The 6,000-nt window shown below is 37.4% G+C and overlaps 1 long non-coding RNA gene across 1 annotated transcript in view; it reads left to right on the forward strand.

Moving 5' to 3' along the window:
- Positions 1-5,531, forward strand: part of LOC116282678 (uncharacterized) — a 154,591-nt gene extending 149,060 nt beyond the window's left edge. The window contains exons 4-5 of the long non-coding RNA XR_012078543.1: positions 344-542; positions 5,285-5,531. This is a non-coding gene — a long non-coding RNA (uncharacterized lncRNA). The remainder of the gene's footprint in view (positions 1-343; positions 543-5,284) is intronic.
- The last annotated feature ends 469 nt before the right edge of the window (positions 5,532-6,000 follow it).

A 6,000-nucleotide genomic window follows, 5' to 3' on the forward strand; every position in this document is an offset into this window, starting at 1 on the left:
CTTATAGTACTTTTTCAGCCCCTTCGGTGGCCTTTCTTTGTGACCTCTGGATGTTTGCACATGCTGTTTCCTCTAAATGGAATATTCTCCCTTCTGGTCCCACCTTCCCATTTCTGTCGGGCTGCCTCTAAGTAACTCATCTTTCTGGTCTCAGACTAAATGTTAGTGTCTCAGGAAAACCTTCTTCTAACCCTATGTAATTACATTATATATTTTCACGGCTGTCTGGGATCCACCTATCATTAGGCCCATAGTACTTTACTGTAATTACTTCTTTTATTATCCATCTCCCTCAGTATATTATATGCCCTGTAACGTCTAAGATCATTTCTGGTTTGTACAGCAGGATCTAGCAGACTGTCTGCCACATGTTTAATATATACTTGTTGAAGAAGTGATTGCATAAATAAATGAATTAATGGAATACCATGTAAGCTGGGAAAAAAGAAAATTGAAGACAGACCTAACATAAATGATGAATACTACAATGTGGCTAAGGCAACTACAGAAGCACAAACAAGACGCTCTGGGATACAGAACAGGTGAGTTTAACATGTGTCTTGAAAAATGTGTTCACCAGGTTGTGAAGATGGGTTAAGGACATTTCAGGCAGAAGAGACAGTAGTAGCAAAAGACTAATAAAATCCTGACTCAAGGTAATTGTGGTTGGAGAGGGTGATTGGAAACTCAGATACATTTTAAAAGTAGAATCAGCAAGATTTGTTGAGAGATTGGCTGTGAATGTTGAGGAAGCAGGTGTCCAAGATGACTTCCACATTTCTACCTTAGACAACTAGCATGGTGATAATACCATTTATTGTGTAGGGATTAAAAGAGAAGTAAATGTTTAGGAAGCCAAGAAAGTTATCTAAACTCAAGAGAAACAGAATTTTAGAGTTTGGGGAAACTTTCTCAGTATAGGTTATAAGATGTCAGAAGTTTGCAGTGGAAAGTAGTTGGGGGAATCAATGGGGCATAGAAGATAGTTGAAAACAGGGGCCCAAATGAGACCAAGCTCAACTGAATGCACATCTGCAAAAATCGTGGCATGATTGTAAAGTAACATTTGCTTCTTAGAAAAAAAACAGAAACAACATCATTTAAACATCCAAAAGAATGATGCTTCCTTCAATGGAATATCAGGAGGCCCTGCACTTGGGCTGACTCTACCGCTACTACAGCTAAAAAAATATTTTCAACACTCCTTTTGGGGTCCTTTTCCTTTAAAAAGTGAAAAGGGTTTTTTTTTTTTTTTAATATTCTCAGTAATGGCAAATCTTCATTGTTTCAGGATAAATTTGAGGCAGGGTGGCAGGGGGAGTAAAAACACTTCAGGGATAAGTCTATGAATAAGGAAAATGAATGATCATGCTATATAAGGTCATTTTAGCTCAAAAAAGAGTAGAAACAATAGCAAGAACAATTTTCTTATATGACTTATAACTGAATCTTAAAGCAATTTTAATTCCATAAATATTTCTGTAGTGTCTGTGGGCTAGGCGCTGTGCTCTTATACGCACAATAGTGAAAAGGAAGCTGCCGACGTGTTTTGAGCAATAGCATTTGAATAAGCATCATTCAAATAAATACTCATTTTCCCCAGCTGACTCCTTTAGAAAGACATATTATTTAAAGAAGTACTATATCTGCCTCGCTTCCACAGTGTTGAGCCAAATGCCTCTTTATTGTGCTTCCAAAGATCTACGTGCTTATCTCTTTGATAGCATATACATATGACGTTGTTGTTATCTCTATATGTCTGTTTGCCTCACATTATGATTATCTTATTCAGCACTTAGCACAGTGCCTGACATGGAGAGTGGTTAATAATTACTTGTTTGTTGAATACGTAGGTAGATTAATGAGTGAGTGAGTAAATGCATAATTTTTAAACTTCAATCAAATTTCCACTCAAATGCCTTAAAGAAGCCTTTCCCCAATCAGCCAATCTAAATATCCACTTACACCTACCCCTGTCAGTCTCTGAGCTTTTGTTTGTTTTATTTTTCTCCTTCTGTAGATCTGACATTGTGTATATACTGCCTGTTTTTTATTGTCTGTCTCACTTAGTAGAATGTGATCTTCATGAGAACAGTGGCCTTGCCACGTGGTTGTACCTAGAACGGTTGCTGGCACAGTAGTTTATTTTTGAATAAATAAATCCATGTTTCCATTATATGTTGTATGTAATAAGATATCCTAAAACGTAGAGGCTTAAACCAACAACTTTTATTATATCTCATGATGCAGCTCTGGAATTAGAGCAAGGCTCAGCTAGGAGATTCTTCTGGGATCTGAGGACCTTCAGTGATATTCAGCTGGTGGGATGGACTAGTCTGGAGGAATCGAGATAGCTTCACTTACCCTTCTGCCTCCTTGGCAGAGATGACTACAGGACTGGCCTCGTGACCAAACTGCATGCACATGACCTGTCCAACATGCTTGTCTCAAGGTGGTCAGTTTTCTGAGGCTGTGGTTGAGAGCTCCCAAAGTGAGCGTTCACACAGGTTAGGCAGAAGATGTAAGACTTCCTGTTAAACAGCTTCAGAAGCCCCATTCTGCCATATTCTGTTCATCAAGCGAGTCACTAAGTCTAGCCTATATTCAAGAGCAGGTGAATTAGACTTCATCTCTCAAAGGGAGGAGTAGCAAATCTTACACATTGCATGAAAGGAGAAAAGTGAATACATAAAATTGGGTAGGGATCAAAAATAAAACACTGATTGCTAGATGAGCCAGACGTAACTAACCAAGAGAAAAGAAATTACAACACAGACTTTATTGTCTATTCACAAAGAGTCCAGTTTTTATAGAGAAATCAAACTCCTGGAAAATAGTATCCATTAAACATGCTCTATGCATTAGCCTCTCTAGTGAGTGCTTTATATGTGTTGTCTCATTTAGTCCTCACAAACCACACTACTGAGTGGATATTATTGTCATTATCCTCTTTAACAGATGAAGAAACTGAGGCACAGGGACAGTAAGTACTTTCCCAAGAACACATAATTGGTGAGTGACAGGAACCCAGGTACTTCAACCCCAGAGCCCACATTCTTATCCATCAAACTACAGGGTTCTCAAGGGAAGGATCATAGTTTATTGCAAGGCTGATATTTCTCCCTAAAAGTGAGCAGGAAGGGCCTATTTAAAGAAAGTGGAAAGAACGTGAGTTTTAGAATCAGCTCTTTGTCATAACCCTGGCTCTTCCTAGTCATAACTGTGCAACCGTAGGCAAGTTATTTCATCCTAATTACTCATCTCTAAAATAAGGGTGATAATATCTAGTTTGTAAGATGCAGTGATGATGAACGTGAGTATTATAGAGTGCCTAGAATAGAGCCATCACTTAGAAAGCCTTAAAAACTGTTACTTCCTTTCTCAGATACATAATGAGTGCCCTACTTATAGGGAGAATCAATCCCACTGCGTGTCACAATTTCTTCAGAATTTCTCCTGGCATAATTAAATATTTATACTGAGAAGGGGAAAAAAAAGATGCTCCAGAAATTTAAGTTTATCTATCTCCCTTTGCCAGTTCAGTTTCTGCCCTATCTAGTGTCGACAATAGAATCAATTCTTCTAGCAAAAGTAAGGTTACCACTGACAAAGTAGTGGGGGGCTGTCAACATAATTTTTCATCCGTAATAGAAATAGTTTTAGAGAAGGCTTACTTTTTAGTTAGAATTAGAATGACCTATAAAATAATACTTTGAAGAAAAATGCTCTAGATTTAGTATCTAATTCTATGTTCTACTAAGTATCATGGGGGAGAAATGGCAATATTAGAATATCAGCATTTCTAACTTTCACAATCTTATCCCTATGATTAGCATGAATATTTTATTACCAGTAGTATATAGTCATGGCTTTATAAGAACATTTCCTTTTCTACAGCTAAAAGCACAAGATTAGTACTTGGCCACTTATAATTGTTGTCCATAATAATGTACACTACTATTTTAAGTCTTAAATTAGCTACTTGCCTGACAGATAACAAAGAATATCGATTGCATTTACCATACTCAATTCTGTACTTTCTGAAAAAGGATGAGAAATAAACTTGAGAGCAGACACGCAGCCCAAGTGTATGGAACATAAGTGCACCATTAGACCAAGGAAGATGTAGGACAGCTTTCAGGGAGCTTAGGGAAAAACTTGTAACTCTTCGAAGAGGAAGGAGGAAAAAGTAGTTACAAGTCAAGTACATAAGGCCTAGACAAATCCATGACCAGATGGAAACATTCTTGAATTCTACTGCTGCTGTGTTTACAAGCACCTCATTTGAAGACCAGAATTGTTCCCTAGCATATATGTTATCATGCCAATTACAAAATCAGAGTACGGATCTTAGAGCAGGAGGACCACTCTAAAGCAATAGGATATGATAATTACAGAAGAAAAATAGGTGGGGAAAGTCTGATTGTTCCAATCTTAAAAGTTATGAAGCTATGTGTAAAACTTGTAAAAAGTGAGGAAGCACAGGGATGCTGAAGAGAACAGACTTCGGAGGGAACATAAAGGAGGCTGCCTAGATTTTGAGAAAGCAGTCTCCGAGCATGAGATTGTGCTGTTGGCACAGCAATCACACAAGTGACTGAAAATTGTTAAAGTTTTTTATGGCCAATGACTTACACAGGAGGCACAAATCTCTGTTAATTGTATAATAAGTGCATTGCTAAAAGCCTCCTATGAATTAAGCAGGGGAGACCAGTTAAAGAGGTAATGGTTTACTCTTTGCCTATTAAGTGACTATCACCAAGTTTGGCAGCCAAACAAGAAAATAAAGATCAAAAGAAAGTGGACTTTTTAATCATAGATGGCTTTCAAACTCTATAAAACTCTATGCCTCTTTAGCGTCATGGAAAATTTTACATATTATTGCGCTTAGGATTTTAATGATTAGCACACACTTTAAATGAGATACAGTGGAAAAGTGACAGCGGGGAAAGTATGAACAGCACATGATTATAAATGCCCTGAGTCATCATGGTGGCAAGAAAATGACCAAGCTGATTGCTACACATCCTGTGTCGTTTTTGTTTTTTGTTTTTTTTTTTTTAAGGGGCAAGAAGAAAGATCCTGTATGCACAATGGAAAATAATGAATGGCAACTCAGGTGTTACACTGGGAAGTTTTGGAAAGAAAGTGTTATACATATAAGTTTGGTCAGCTCCTTGGGTGTCCGATGATTTGAGACCCACTCAAAAGGATGCCTGCTCTCTAACCAAAAATAAGTCTCTCACTTATTGAGGTGTCTAAAATTAACACCATCCCTCATCAGTTTGGATTTACAGATGGAAAGGAAGACCCTAGCTCTATGGAGGAATGAGATAAAGAACCCTGAACAGCATGAAGGTCCTTTGTATTCAAAAGAAGACACAGTAAGGGCAGCAGAGAGGAAATGGAAGGGCCTCATAAATAGTTCTTTCTGAGACTGTCCAAGAATTTCGTCCAAATGGAATGAGTGATGCTTTCTATCCCTTTACCTTACTCACTGAATTGGCCATTTTGGCCTCAATAATTCTTGCTGCTTACTAAGTTGTGTTTTGTGTATTTATTATGAAGTCTTTGTTTCTTTTTGAAAAGTAATTTTGCCATTTGTTGCCTTTCCTGATCGATGCCTTTCCAATCACCGTTAATGACTATTGATTGTGACAACTTTCAGCTTCAGATGGAGTAACTGCCTTAATATAGAGAGATTTTTTATATCCAATCAAAATATATTTTTATCTAAATCTCTCAAATATGTTTCAGATAGAGCATTTATAGGAACTATATGCATACACTGTAGAAACGTTTGTATACATCTTAAGACACTTGCTCTGTCTAGACAGTTACCCTTATCTAGATGAGGAATTATCTATATGATAATTGGAAAATTACTATGGGCTTATATAAGTTACTGAAGAAATTTAGGAAAGCCTATAGATTTCACATCTAGAGAATCTGTTCATTTATCATAATTCTCAGGTGCCTCGTTGTGCAGTAGGTAGCACC

Source organism: Vicugna pacos, chromosome 12, assembly GCF_048564905.1.
Source record: "Vicugna pacos chromosome 12, VicPac4, whole genome shotgun sequence".
Lineage (NCBI taxonomy): Eukaryota > Metazoa > Chordata > Mammalia > Artiodactyla > Camelidae > Vicugna > Vicugna pacos.